At 43.1% G+C, this 14,716-nt stretch overlaps 1 long non-coding RNA gene across 2 annotated transcripts; it reads left to right on the top strand.

Moving 5' to 3' along the window:
- Positions 1-2,771: 2,771 nt before the first annotated feature.
- LOC134166414 (uncharacterized) lies at positions 2,772-7,319 on the top strand. 2 transcript variants are annotated; one of them, XR_009965867.1, is made up of 3 exons: positions 2,772-2,843; positions 6,876-6,930; positions 7,019-7,319. It is a non-coding gene; the product is annotated as an uncharacterized LOC134166414 (long non-coding RNA). The 2 variants fall into 2 exon arrangements; XR_009965866.1 differs by lacking the exon at positions 2,772-2,843 and having other exon boundaries at positions 5,513-6,930.
- Positions 7,320-14,716: the final 7,397 nt, after the last annotated feature.

The following is a 14,716-nucleotide window of genomic DNA, read 5'->3' as shown; positions in this document are numbered from 1 at the left end:
GATGAGTAGTAAGAATTATTTAGTGATGGTGTAAACCAGATACAAAATTCTGAGTAAAGAAGTGTAAAACCCACTTATGCTACCGTTTCAGCAGTGCTAAGTGCTGACTGCTGGATCTATGTCTTGTTTATGCTTATGCTTATGATTTTCTTGATCAAGAGGTACGTGCCTAGTTCTCCAGTTCTCTAGCAGTGCACTTTCCTGATACAAATGCAGGCCAAAAATGGGTCAAACTCCACTAAAGCTGTGACTCCCAGCTTTATAGGCTTGGTTTAAGTGGTGTTGTGAAGAGAGGTTCTCTGCTCCTTTTTGTTAGAATTTATTGTTAGCAGCCAAAGATCGGGTATTTTTAGGCAAGTACTTATTTCACAGAAAATGCTTTCAACCTAGCAAAGTTGGTTTATATATAAATAAACTCCTCCATGCACTCCCATCTGGTTACTTTTGCAATCTTCAGATTTGTTCGCTGTCTGAAACATGCTTCCTTTCCAGCTTTTTCTCACCCATTTCCCTTCTGCAGTGTGATGGAATTGAGAACAGTCTGCTAGCTTTAGATCCCCAGTGACACATTTGTATCTTTCTATCTACCCTGGTCCCATTTAAATTGGCTACTTTCCTTGGAGTACATAGAAAGGAGGGATAACTAGTTTGGCTAAATTATGCCTCACTGGAAACCGTACAGCTATTGATGTAAATATCCTGCTAGTCCCAGACCATGCCAGGCAACCAGGGCAAGGTGCTTCCCCACCTCCGGAGCTGCAGCCTGGATTGTTCCAGTCACTGCTGGAAAAGTTGTGCACTTGTATCCCAGAGGGTGTCCGTTTCAGAACAGACAGAAATAACAAGGTAGTATGAGCCTCATTTTGCTGTCCAGCCTCTGTTTGGATCTGATATACTTGAGGTCCTCATAGTTGCAGCATGTTAAACTCTTCCTTTCTGCCATGTTGCCCTTTGATGTGGGATTAACTGATGGTCTTGGCTGAAGAGCTGGTGGTCAGCAAAAATATCTTATTATGAACGATTCTTGTAAAGGGAGATTGGTAAGAAGAGCCAGCTGGATCCATGCGTGTGTGTCATGCTTGGCATTAGTGTCGTCTATGTGATTAGAAAGTCTCCATGTCTCCTTTTATGCCTGTATGGTTTTCTAACTGAACTATAAATGCTACATTGAATCTGGAAGGGTGGTTTGGTTTGGGGTTTTTTATGGCCATTAGCTTTTGTCTGAAAATGGAAGCTCAGGAATAATGGGAGCCTTTATATGTTGCTACCGCTGATGTGTTTGCAGTTTGTCTTCCTGACTCACAATTGTCAGGTTGGGTTGGGTTGAGCAAAAATTGCAGCCCCCTTTGCTCATAACAACAGATTTATTGTATTTGTTATTGAGGATGTCTTTGGAAATGGAAATATACAAGTCTACTGGTGTAACCCTGTTAAAACTTTAGTGGTACTTGCCCCACAAGCCTGTCTTTACAGGAGAATATGCAGGACCATCAATGCATGCACACAGCATATTCTCTGTGTCTGTGTGTATGTGACACAAACCTCTTGGACCCTTAAAGAAGGAGAGGCGAAACCAGGGGCAACACATGTTACTTGGAAGTAGGCGTTGTAGCTCTTGTTGCTTGGATGGGCTTTGAAAGCCGTGTTTGCTTTTGCAGGGCTTTAAAACATCTTTTCATTCTACAGCTCTGCATCAGAAATGAACTCTTCAGTGTCTGAGAAATGTGATGAAGGTGGCTTACACATTCCTCGTTGCAATGTGGGAAGCCTAGGGAGACAGCCAATGCAACTTTTTTTTCCTGTAGATGTTCCCAGCACCGCTTATGCTATGGGGTAAGGAAAGAAGAGAGTGCAGGGAGAAGGAAAAATTGTGTCACCAGATCCTGAAGAAATTGATAGGAGTGGAAAAATCCCACATTTCCTTGGCTAAGCTACGGGAGTATAATAGTTGGCTGCTTTTAATGTGGTTGGCTTGTGAGGCAGTCTCCAGCCTGTGGGTTGTCACTTAATATGTGCTGATTAAATTCTGTAGGATCCTGTTCGTTTGGGCCAAAGAACATCTTTGAAAAGGTTATCTCTGCATGGATAACAAGCACATCATACTGCTGGGATCTCCCACATAGCAGGGACAGCTAGCTCTTTATTATCCATACATAACTAAGTCCTTACACGCAAGAACAAATACTGTGTTAGTTAAATGTTTCTTCACAGTAACTGAACTAACAATATGGTTTAGGGTTTTGCAGTGTATTAAGTTCTTACAAAATTGGTTTTTAATTAAGCAGCTGTTGTTTTGGCTCAGTTGTAATTCAGAATAATCTATCTGGGTGTATTATTTGCTTATATTGATACTCGAGTGTTGCATTTCAGTTGTGTTTTACAGTACAGCCAGAATGTCCTATAACCTTTGAAGGAAATATGAGGCTGCAGTAATTCAAAAATCCAGAGGCTTCTATAAAGTCCGGGGTGGGGGGGGAATCCACAGCTGCTCAATTACAATATACTTTGTTTAATCTTTGTTGGGGGGTGGGGGCCACAGGAGCTATTTCTGCTTCCTTGTATGTCATATCAAGTGCCTTAATTGTTTCTCTTTTATCTTTTGAGGATAAAGCTTAGAAAAATCTTTGGTTTATTTTTATCATGTATCCAGCAAGTGGAAGTGAATCTACTTTTAAAAGAAGCCTTTAAGTTTCTTGCTTATATTCAGGATAAGGTGAATCAATACAACTCCTTTTGTTGTGGCTTTCTAAGGCAGCAGGAAATCTGAGAGCTATTGTGTTCGTTTCAGTATCAGTTTAATGGTTTCCTTCAACACTGAAAAGCTCCTCGGAATACGCTTCAAGGTATTGTACTGTTGACTTGCTTGTGTTCTGTAAAGACCAAGTAAATACTTTTATGCCTTTCACTGGCAAAAGCAGAAGCTGTTTTTAGGGGGGGGAGAGAGGGGTGGTGTTGATATGCTGGGGAACAGCATCCTCGCTGCATGCGAGGCTGTTGTCACTCCTTCACCTGTTTAGTGTCTGTGGCTGAAGTGCTGTATATTTTTAGGCATGGTGCGCTTAGAGAGCGCAATCTTTGGGCTGGCTGATGCACAATCCCCTCCAAGGTGACTTCTCCCCTAGAGAGGTTAATGGGGTACTCAGCTCTGTGGAGTGCCAGAACAGAGGTTGCTCCTGCCTCTCCCTGCGTGAGCAGAACACAGCTGCCGCTTGTAGCTGCTCAAACGTGCTGTGAGTGTGCTTGCATACTTGTGTATGTGTGAAGAACCTTTGCCTATACGTGGCTATGAAATAGATGAAGATAAAATATCTAATGCATAGCCATTCCCATCCATTCATTTCTGTATGGTACTTATCGTTTGAGTATTTACATACAATTACCTTCATGTTACCAGCAGAGAATCAAGATGCAAATTGGAGGAAACTGCTAATCTGGGGCTCCTTATGTGAAAAGCTGAAAGCCTCTGTTTGTAAGTACATCAACACTTGAAGCATGCGTGCACAGATATGCTTTCTGTAGCTCCAAAGAGTTGTTCTTAGTGTCTTTGGCTGCAGCCCTGGTATGCAGTATTTCCGTGCTTTTCCACTCAGCATTTCCATGCAAATCGGGGGGGTTCAGCTCTCAGTTGTGTGGAAAATAAAACCAGTTATGGTGATTGCCTGTCTAAACTGTGGAGTAAATGGTTTGCTTGCCATCACATAGGTACATTGTGGTGAAGCCTCCTGTCATACTAATGCAGCAAGCAATTACTCGAATCTTAAAATAGTGTTTTGTTTCCCATTTCTGACTCATACAGAAAGGCAGCTTCTGCAGCAGAGTGGAAAGGGGCATGCAGACAGCAGCATCTCCTTCACCACCTGACTTTGCCTTCCTCCCCACGCAGGCCTTTCTCATATGCAGAATGAGGCAGAGCCCCCAGGGGAAAAATAGCATCTAATCACATCACTGGAAGCAGAGCGCTTACACACGCGCAGGTGCTGAAGCGAGGTCGCACAACCTCCAATTTTAGTTCTATTTCTGAAGCCTGGAGTACTCAAATGACATTTTTTCCTTCCCCCTTTCCCTCCTGTTCCCCAGCCTTGTTTATTATAAATGTAACTACTCCAGGCCCGATGATAGTGTCATGTTTATTCATAACTTGGTGAGCAGAAAGGACGGAAGCTAGTCCCAAATTGCAGATAGAATTTTATTAGCTTACCAAATCCACACACAAGGAGGACTGCAAGTGACCACTGCTAGAGGGTGAAAAGGCTTTCAGCCAAGTCCTGAGATATGATTCTGCAGGAGATGGTTTCACTGTTTGATGGGGGGTGGGGGGGGTGATAGTTAATAAATCTCATCTATCTTTCCTTAATCCTCTGTTGAGATAAAACTGAAATTTTATGTCATTAAGCCTCAGGTTAGAGGGACCATGTTTAACACGTCACTGTTCAAATTCTGTCAGAATCTTAGCATCATGCGTGCAGTTTAAAAAGCTCCTACAAACAGCCACGGATAGCCAGGACAGAGGAATGTTATTACCCCCACAAGCTAAGAAGCAAGGGGTGGCATTGCAGAAACTGGATTGTCCCTTTCCCCTCCCCAGAATTCTTCCATTTCTCAGAACTTGAGGTAGGAAGCGATTAGAGGGGAGATAGGAGGAGTGGTGCTAATCTTTGAGAAGTATTTTCCATTCGCTGCAGTGTCGAAGTGTGATAAAAATTTAAAGTCAGGTAGCTGAAGCCTGGCATTAGTCTCTGTCTGTTGTTCAGTGATAACGTTTCCCTGGATTTCTCCCAGACTCATTAAGCATCATCAGTCCCAGGCAAATCTAACAAGGACGTGTGTTTGGATGAGAGCTCTGCAGGCCTGAAATATGAAAGACCAATCGCACCAGTGATACAAACCAGCAGGGTTTTGTTGGATAGTTACAATGGTGCCTCACAATTTAGGGATTCAGCTAAGGGATTTTGTGGGCTGCTGTGCCAGCTGGGCTCTGGTAACTTCAGCTCTTGTGTATAGCCCAAGGTGAAGTTAAACTCTGCAATTTAGGTCAAACCTGTTTCACTGCTGTCAAAAATAAGTTGCTTTCCATAGTTCATGCACATGGCCAGCTTCCCCTTCGATAAGGTACTGAAAAATCACAGTAGCTTTCAGCTGCTTCTTACTCTCTACATTTTATTCCTCTATGCAAAGGTCTCTAATGTCTTTAGCATTTCCAGAGGAAGGAGGTGGGATTTTCCTTTCTTTCAGCAATAGGTCTGTAGTCTAAGCTACCATCTGAATTATTCATTTTATATGTAAACACCACTATTTACTATAAAGAGTGCGATAGCTGAAGTAGTACTTGCTCCATGTCCTTTTGGAATAATCTTTGCTGCTTGGCTAAGTTCTTCACGATACACATGTATCTTCCTTCTTTGCAATGTTTTTGTCTCCGTAAAGGATAAGAAAGAATGTGTTTATTTTTACCCATTTAGAAAGGGATAAATCTTAGATCAGATTTGGGACTTGAGTTCAGCATTCGGGTAGCAACACTTGCAAAGGCTGATCTAGGGAAGTGAAATTGGATTTTGTTATCTTGTGTTAAAGGCTCTGGTATGCTTGTGTCTTTAAAACATTAAAAGCTAAATGTCCTCAGATTCAACATCCTTCAGGCAGGAGAAACGCTAATGTGGATGCTGGCTACAAACCTACTTTGCTGTGAAACTCCATCAACTCATTAAAAATGGTTTTCCAACACCTTAAAGCTATTAATACCTTGACTGGAAAATTTGGTTTAGAGATATTACTGCACATCAATGTTGCATTTTTAATAACCCTGTTTAGCAAAGGGAATATTGGCTGGTTTATATAGACTCAAGTGGGTCGATAAGTGGGTAACAGGGCATGTGACATGCTGGAAAACCACTGACAGAACAATAACCAAGGTCACTCCATGTCGTTTCTGCAGAACTGTGGAGCCAAGTCTCCCTTGCCTACTCTTCCAAGCAGGAGAAATGTAAACTCCTCGTTGTAGATCCATGCGTAAGTGGGTTGACTTCAGAAGAGAAGGAAGACTCAGTGGCGGGAGCTGGTTACTATGGCTATATGCATTACTCACTCTAAATGGCGAAATCAAGCCGACAGTCATTGTATACATTAACTATATTTGTATATGAAGGAAGCTCATTGCCAGCAGCTGTGTGAAGGTGTCATGCTAAAAATCCAACTTTGTTCATGCCAGTCAAGGACTTAGTGACTTTCATGCATTTAAAGCAGTGCATACTGAAAGCAGGAAAACTTATGCACTGTTGTATTGGGTCCTTAGTCCTCCTTAAGCCTGTGGTTTTCTGTATGGGAAAGTGACCTCAGTTTCCTCACCTCTGTGCCCCTAGTGATCTTATAACAGCCTGGGTTGGAAGAGACCTCAAAAGTTCATCTTGTCCAACATTCTGTGGGAAAGAGAGCCTAGATGAGATTATCCAACACCTTGTCCAATCCCACCCTAAAACCTTCCAGTGATGGGGGCTTGACCGTGTCCCTGGGGAGGTTTTTCCACTAGGATGGAAACAGCAAGTCATGACTGGAAATTACAGAGATGCTAGCTGGCCCAGGCTCTGGTGCACGGGATATGAGAAAAACATCTTCTGCCCGTGCTGGCCTCAGAGTCCAGCTACTGACTTGTGCGACTGTCAGAGCCACTTTTCCCTTGCCAAATGTCACTGGAATCAGTTGGTGAGAACAAAAGTAACTGTTGATGGGGAGAGATCTGCAGTGTAACCACAGCCCTATTTTTTTTTGTTGTTGGCTACAAATTTAAAGTAAAATATTCCATCTTTCCTTTGGAAGTCGTCCACTGAGGCTAGTGTTTCTGTGGGGTATCTAGCAAATAGAGTTGCCTTATTTTGTTGCAGGGTGATTGCCAGAGCTGGGTGTTGTTTCCTCCTTTATACAGTGCTGCACAAACAGGTGAGTGTTTGGTAAGTGTTGGGGGGGGGGTTAAACCAAGTCTATTGCCACCAAAGGTTCTGGCTAAAGTTCTTGTCCCTGTCTCTAGTGCCCGGATTTCCATGTAAGTGGGAGCAGTGGACTTGGATATTCTCCAGTGATGGTTTGTAGCTTAGAGACCAAACTGATGGAGCACTTCTATTACCTGCTGTCAGCTGTGATTCAGCCTGTTATGGCTGAAGAGGTTTTTGCACTAAAAGTAGGTGCTGAATCTTTAATCCTAACAGAAAATAGAGTGTATTTGTTGTAGGCATTAAGGCTTGCCTTTTGAAAACGGACTGGATTGCTGCAATCTGCAAATCTTTTAATTAGCCTGAGTTCAAATTAATTAAAAACTGTCATTTAAAGAATTAGGCGTTTGTGGGTTTTACTGAGTTCTGAACAATCTTAATGGAATAAAATGCACTTTGAACTTCCCATATAATTAAAATAATTGAAATCATCTGCCTGCATGTATATGAAGAAATCAGCTAATAATTAAGACAAGTTATTAGTGATGGTTGTATTTAATGTTACATATAGAGTACAGCTAGGCTAAAAGAATCTTAAATAGGTCCGCCGTGATCTCGGAGATAATGCCACTTACTGTCATCTTCTGCACTGGCTGAAATGCCACTCTTATTGGAGAGACAGCACACGCATAGACTTTCACCAGTGGATTAACTGTGTTATTTAGCTTCAGTCTTTAAAGGTTCAAATGCTCCATGGTTGAGTAGCTTGCATGTTTCTGCTTGAAACGTCCCCCATGCCACTGAAACCTTGCCTGCTGGTGGGAATGAAGGAGAACCACAGAGAAAGCCAGAAGCTTGGTGCTGATAGGGCTCAGAGAGTGGGATCTCTGCACCATTCCTTTGTATGTGTTCGCCCTTTAGGAAAAGCCCTAAACCAGTTCATCTATTGCAAATTAGGAGCCGAACCTGTGAGTGGAATGGGCTGTTTTGAGGTGCCAGTCATGCAAAATAGGTGCAAGCCTCTTTAGAAGACTGGCAACTACTGGTTTTCATGCCTCTCCAGTAGCCCTGCCCTTAAAATAGAGCTCTGCTGTTTGCTCTGCAGCTCCAGAAGGCCAGGAATCTTGTGCAGGAGCACCAGCTGGTTCTCCTCATTCTGTCTCCACGCAGCCCTTTTGAAACAGGAACTTCCTGAAGAGGAGAAAAGGAGAAAAAAAATAAAGCCTGACAAAATGAATGAGAGCTACTGATTACTGATGAGTCAAAAAGGTGGAATCGGAGCTTGTAGGAATACAAACACGTGGATACCTTAGTCATAGCCCGTCTCCACTACAAAGTGACATTAAGACTTTTGGAACTCCCTAACTATTTGCTGCTTAGTTTAGTTGGGTTTCTTTTTGTCTAATCTCTTGATTTCTGGATCAGTGTTTCTTGGTTGGAGGCTAATGGCAGCATCATTATCATATTCCTAACTGTAATTTTATCCTTCGTGTGTATTTTTCTTCAGGTTGAATACACAAATACTGGACTAGATTTACTTAGGCTGGCTCATCAGAAACACTGTTGGTGTAGGAGGATGGTATATCTTAATAATCTGTTCCTATCATCAGTTCATGCAGAATTTTCAGCTTCTATTTTATTTAAGGGCCCTCCTCCTTTACGGATAGGAATATTCTCTCTTAGCAAGTGCTGGGTTCCTTTTCTGGTATCTCAGATCTCTAAAGAAATTTTGAGAGACACCACAAGTGCTGGATCTTGAGAATGAAGAGTTACATGTCAGTGCTTAATACATTTTTTCAGGTTGTAAAAACACCCAAGGTAGTGTGTCCATGCTGTTGTTTCAGTGGGGAGTTTATTTTGGGGGAGGAGGCGGTGTCTTTGGGGATAGTAATGAGTAAAGAAAGAGTAAGATTGAAACAATATCTGCTAATTATTCTTTTTTTCTCCATATATGGCTGTCTTGTAACTGCAGAGCCACAAGCAATGAACTCTCCTGGTGCTCTCCTTCCATGTGTTTCGTGGGAGTCCAAGAAGAGAGTGGTGAGGAGAGAAATGATGGGCCAGCTCCTAGATTATCTTGTGCTTAGGTAAGGGCAGGGAGAGAAAGGAGGTGATGCTGAGGAAAATGACCTCATAATATGGATAAGTTAAGGCATAGCTGAATGGTTGGTATTTGGCTTGCTCCTTGAATGCACACAGTTACAAGCAACCCTCACATCTGGCTGAGGTCCTTAAGTCCTTATGTGTGCCCTTGCACACATGCTCTCCTTGCTCAGCCTGTTGCTGCTGAGCTGGACAGTGGAAGTCAGACTTGAACCCTATCCAGTGAAAAAGCACTGTGCAAAAATATCTTTCCTTTGTTAATACCTTTTCACTTCTGGTTCTGATAATGGTGGTGGGAGGCACTTGTTCGAGATAGCTGGGTTAAAGCAGGCATTGCTGACTCCCAGAGAGCTTTGCAATTGTGAAGGCACTTGGGCAGCCCTTTATCAGTGGTGTAGTGTCAGAGGCCTGGAACTCAGCTCAGCAGAGCCCCGTGTGACATGTCACACGTTGTTACTGCTAACAAACAGGCTGTGGTATGGGGAATACAAAAAGAGTGGGAGATTTCATTAGTCTTTTCAGAGCCTCCTTTCCATAAGCTGTACAAAAACGCTCTTTCGTACTTGTTTGTTGTGTTTTAATGAGCATTAAAAACCCCACCTTGAAGGTGTAGTCTGAAAGACCATGTCCTCTCCAGTTAAAATTATTTGGGTGTTCTTTTCTTTGAACTTGATGCATACTCCTATCAAGTTGGTAAGACCTGTCTGCATTGCATGGGTATGGGATAGATTTGGTGCCTGCTGTTGCATTCAGTCATATACAGCATTTGGTTTATTATTTCTGGGGAATGGGTGTATAAGTCTGCTCTCTGATTCTCTCACTCATTGAAATAAATTCTACTGATGGACCTCACACTCCAATTTTCATGCTTTCTTCGCACTGAGACACAGACACCCTGTGGCAATAAAAAACTGTTAAGTAGTTCAGGTGCATTGAAGTGAGTTTTCTCATTGCTGCAAGTAGCTAAAATTCAAGTCTTTCTCCAGTGAAGAGTAAGCCAAATATTTCTGAGATGTAACTTGAGACATAGTGGGTATTGCTATTATATTTGAATGTGTCTACCTGCTCTGTTTTGAACACTAGTGTTATTGCTCCTTATACTTTCAGTATCTAAAATCTATCCTTCTTGTTCTTGATTCAGAATAAACTGGCCATTAGTATTTACCCAGGTAAACTTTCCTCATTTTAAACCAAATAAGGGTGAAAGAGGTGACATATCTGGTGAGAAGCCCATCCTCACACGGAGAGGAGCGAGTCTTGCCAAATTCTCACAGATCTATTGCCCTATGATTTTACCTGGTCCAACATGACCATGAGCAGACTGCTTAGACCCTCTTTGCAGGTATCAGCTTTGTAACTCCACACAGAGAAAGCAGTGGGAATTAAATGCCTCATTGGTTATATACATGTAGCCCCTACCTTTGCTTCAGCCAGCTTCCCTTTCCCATTCAGTTATAGTTGAATGCAGGTATCCAGACCATGCTGGCAACATAGTGGATATAATCTGCACTTAAGCTCTGCAATTCCTTCTCTATGGTTCTGGTGCACATTGGGGTGAGGATGTGAGGGGAGACTTTTCTGCTCTGGGAAATCCCTGTTCATCAATTGCAATGCAATAAGAAGGACCAGAGTGTCTACCAGAATCAGTGTATCTTGACAGGCAAGAGGCAGGGTAAACCAACTTAAGAAATCAAGCTTCCTTCCCCCCAGCCTACAGTTTATTTTCATACCCCAAAAGAACCTTTATTTTTTGTCAAAGTTCTGGGTTAAGTTTTGCAGCAAAGCCTTCTGCTCTAAATTTTGATTCTCTGAAAAACATTGGGGATGGTTTTTAATATGTGTGTGTATAGATGTATTTCTGTAGTTGCCCTACAAGAGTTATTGTTAGGATCCCATTCTCTCCTCTGGCAGAGGCAAGACACAGGCACCAGACCTGCAGAACAGCATCGAGAAAGGTGAGCAGAATGCTTTCTTGTGAATAGATTTGCATAGGTAGAGGTTGCTGCTGGAGAGAAGTTTCTGTGGGCCAGGCTGGATGGATCAAAACTTGATGTTTTCTGTTGAGTGAGCTTTGATGCAAATCAAACGAGTTAGGCAGCTGCACTGGTGGTCCTGTCAAATGGGCTGTTCACTGGTTTCATGCTGCTGAGCTATTGGTATTTAAAGCAAAGCTTCAGAGGCCCCTGCTGCGGCAGGGCATATTTCCCATTCTTGCTTGGTGTTACTGCACCGGTCCAGCTTTACATCATCATGCCAGATGTGCTATTTCTTTTCTTCTTTCCCTTTTCTTTTCTAGACCATTGTGTGAAACCGAAGTGCCTAAAACTCTGTATGTGGCAGGTACTTTGGCTCTGTGCAGTAAGCCTCAAGCATATCTTCTGGGTTTTTTCCCCTCCCTATCTCCTTTGGGTTTTTTTTTCCTGTAAAGACAAAATATGTATTTCAATTACTTAAATAAATTAATTCTGTTACAACAGGATTAGCTGCTGTTGGGAAGCCAGTGGGACTGTAAGGGGAGTTATGCCTATAACCTCATTAGAAATCTCAGCTGCTGCTCGCTTGTGCAGCAGAGGCAATGCCCAGCTGACCTCGGCACTCATCTCTGCATGGGGTTTGGTCTAGACATGTAGTGCAGCCTTTCTCCAAAGGGCTCTGGGTTTCTCTGGGTGGTCCAGCATGGCATTTTCTCTCACCCTTGCCTCCCTCTTGTAACTCTGACTTCCCAAACAGTGCTGAAGTAGTGGGACTTTGCAGGAGCCCAGTGTGCTGCAGCCCCCCCCCCCTTTCTGATCTCTCCCTGCTGTGCTTTTTCAGAAACGACTCTGTGGTTAGACAAGATGTGCTCCTCCAGCACAGCTGAAATGCCCTGTGCAAAAAAGAGGCTGAGTCTAAAGTGCTGCGGGGGCTTTGCCGGTGGCAGGATTTCAGCTCTAGCGTCAGCCTCTGTCTCACTGGTGCTGAGTCTGAGTAGCAGGAGTCTGGTGGAGTGAGAGTGGGAAGAACAGCAGTGGTAGAGGCTGCCATGGCTCAGCTGCCACGGATCCATTCAGCAGGTCTCCAAGGGAGAAGTTGTTTTTATACAGTATTAAGCTCTGAGTGTGGAGCATCATAGCTGGGAGGGGAGAGCTTAGAAAATCAACTTGTTTTCACACTTTTAATTCTATATATGTGTGTGTATATATGTTTAGATATACACACAGACATATAAATATATATGCATGTGTGTGTGTATATATACTTACATGCATACACCAGCAGTTGCTGCAGAACGTTGCTGCTGAAGAGAAGGATGTCATGTCCATGTTTGGAAGTGTTTAAATTTGACTGATGAGAAGCACCGAGTCATTCGACCATGTGAGAAGCACAGACCTGTGCTTTTCTAAGCTTATGGCAGAAAATAATACCTCTGGAAATAGATTTTCTTTAGAAACTGGCCTTATTTTGTCAAGGAGCTTTGCTGCCTGAGCTTCCTGGGGGAAGTGACCAGCTCTTGGCTTATAGAATGTAAATGCTGAAAGCCTCACCGTTTACTTCCTTCAGTACCTTCTTGCTATTTAGTGACACGCCAATCACATTGGGTTTAATCTGTCAGCACTGGCAATGTTAATAAAATATCCCCCCATGGTAATTATTTCAGCAATTAAACTGTCTCTGCATTTCTTAGTAATAGTCTGCAGTCGGCATCAGGGAAATGCAGATCCTTGACAGAAAGTTGAGTTATAACTCATAAGGAAACACAAGTTGGAAAATTGCTTGTGTCTAAAAAGGCATTAATGTTTTCCTTCCTTTCTCCCTCACCTCATGGGGAAAACAAACCTCCACAGCAGCAAACCCCAGGCGATCAGCCACGACTGGACCACCTCTGCCCATACCTGAAAGGCAGGCTCTGAATCCTTGAGGATGAAATGGAAAGCAGGCAAAGAAAGGCAAGTTGTCTTGCAGGAGCTTGGCACTGTGAGCTAGAATATGTTGTGTCTGAAGACCTAGGAGTGTTTTAGGGCAGTGCTGCCTATTGAAATGGAAATGTGGTTTTCTGGCAGCTTGAGCAGAGAGCATGCATTATAGTTAAAGGCTGAAGTAGGGGTAATGAAGTACCTTGGTTTTGAAGCCAGTCTGTGTAATACAAACCCTAGAGAGATGTTTATGGATTATTCTTTTAAATTGTTATTCCCCCCCCCCCCCCCGCATTGATCAAGGCTAAAGTATTCTGACTGTTAGCTTCAGAAAGGCATAATAGAATTGGTGAATGGGCTATGGTAACTCTAATGACGTGCTGTGCAAATAAATGCTTGCTTGATGAGTGCTGAAAAGACTAACCTGAACTACTTACATACACGATTAGGGCTTTTAACTCCCTGCCTTTCCTCAGTGGTTATGGGTAATGCAGGGCTGTTTAAAGTGGAGGTGGGTAGCCAAAACTCACTAATGGCCATTAAGATAGGTGAGAGTTGGGAAAACTATGCACAGCAATTCTGAAAACATGCTGTTGCACACTCTTTGACCTGACAGGCATGGAGGGCTGCTCAATATTATTGGAGACTGAAGACTTTTCAGTCTTTTCAGACTGAAGCCTGAAGATGGGATGGGGGAACATCAGCTTTTGGAGAGAGAAGGGAGAGAAGGCACATGGCAAAATTCCTTCTTTCCCTTTTCCGGTACATCTCCAGAGTGGAAGAGCTGAGGCCATTTATTTGGTTAGGCTCACTTTTTACTGTTTTCATCTTCCTACTTTCCTTAGGGTCGTGAGTCAGTTTGAGATTGATTTATCAGTGCTGCTAATCTGCTCTCAAAGCCCTGTCATTCTTGCTCCCAGAAGCCGAGCTCTCCCATTAAAACCCTGACCTATTTAAACGTTCTTAAGATACCGTAATGATCAAATGTCAGCAGGGGAGAGGCAGCAGTGACAGCTCTGAAATGTTTATTATCCTAGCCTGGGTTAGGAAGGGAGCATGCCGATGCAGTCCGGAGCTCGGCACTTGGCACAGGATGAGAGCTGGGGGCCGGCTGGCGCAGGGATGGATGCTGCTCTGCGCTACCAAGCTAATGGCATCGGCTACTTGCCTCTTGTGGTTTTGTGCATTAATTCTCCACAGTCACTGGTGGTTTCAAGCTGTTCAAAGTGGGAAGTGGTATTCTGTTTCAGGGGTCTGCATGCTAATAGCAGTAGATCATGGATTTCGGTGGCTTAAAAGGCGCTTAAAACATTTTTGATGACTTAGAAATTATTTCCCCAGGCATGCCTGAATGAGACAAGATGCTTTCCCATAGGGAAATTTAAACTTCCTTTATACTATACACCACATGGTTGCTATCAGCAAAGAATTAGTTGGAGGAAACTATTTAAAACGATGATTCTGAAAGGAGATTGAACACAAGCTCCCGCTGCCTCTTCAGGTTGCAAAGGCTTGTGTCCACTGCCTGGCCTGTGCACTGCAGCAGGGGGAGCACAACAGCTTGCAGAAACCTGAAAATCCCCACTTCTAATAATGTGAATCGAGCTGTCATAAACACACTTTAAATGTACTGTTCAGTGCCAATTTTCCTAGCCTTTAGAGATGTAGCGGAGTGCAACTATATTTAAAGCTAAGCTTCTCTCCCCCTCCAGTTTCTCTTTGGGGCCTCAAAGGCTTGAAGAACTAAAGCATAATTCTTCACAAGAGAAAATGCATCCCTTCGTACAGAATGGCCCCAGG

The sequence above is a fragment of the Pezoporus occidentalis genome, unplaced genomic scaffold, assembly GCF_034315485.1.
Source record: "Pezoporus occidentalis ecotype Australia unplaced genomic scaffold, CSIRO_AGI_Poc_V1 ctg26, whole genome shotgun sequence".
Taxonomy (NCBI): domain Eukaryota; kingdom Metazoa; phylum Chordata; class Aves; order Psittaciformes; family Psittacidae; genus Pezoporus; species Pezoporus occidentalis.
Note: the sequence above shows the minus strand (reverse complement) of the source record. Positions and strands in the feature narration are given on the sequence as shown.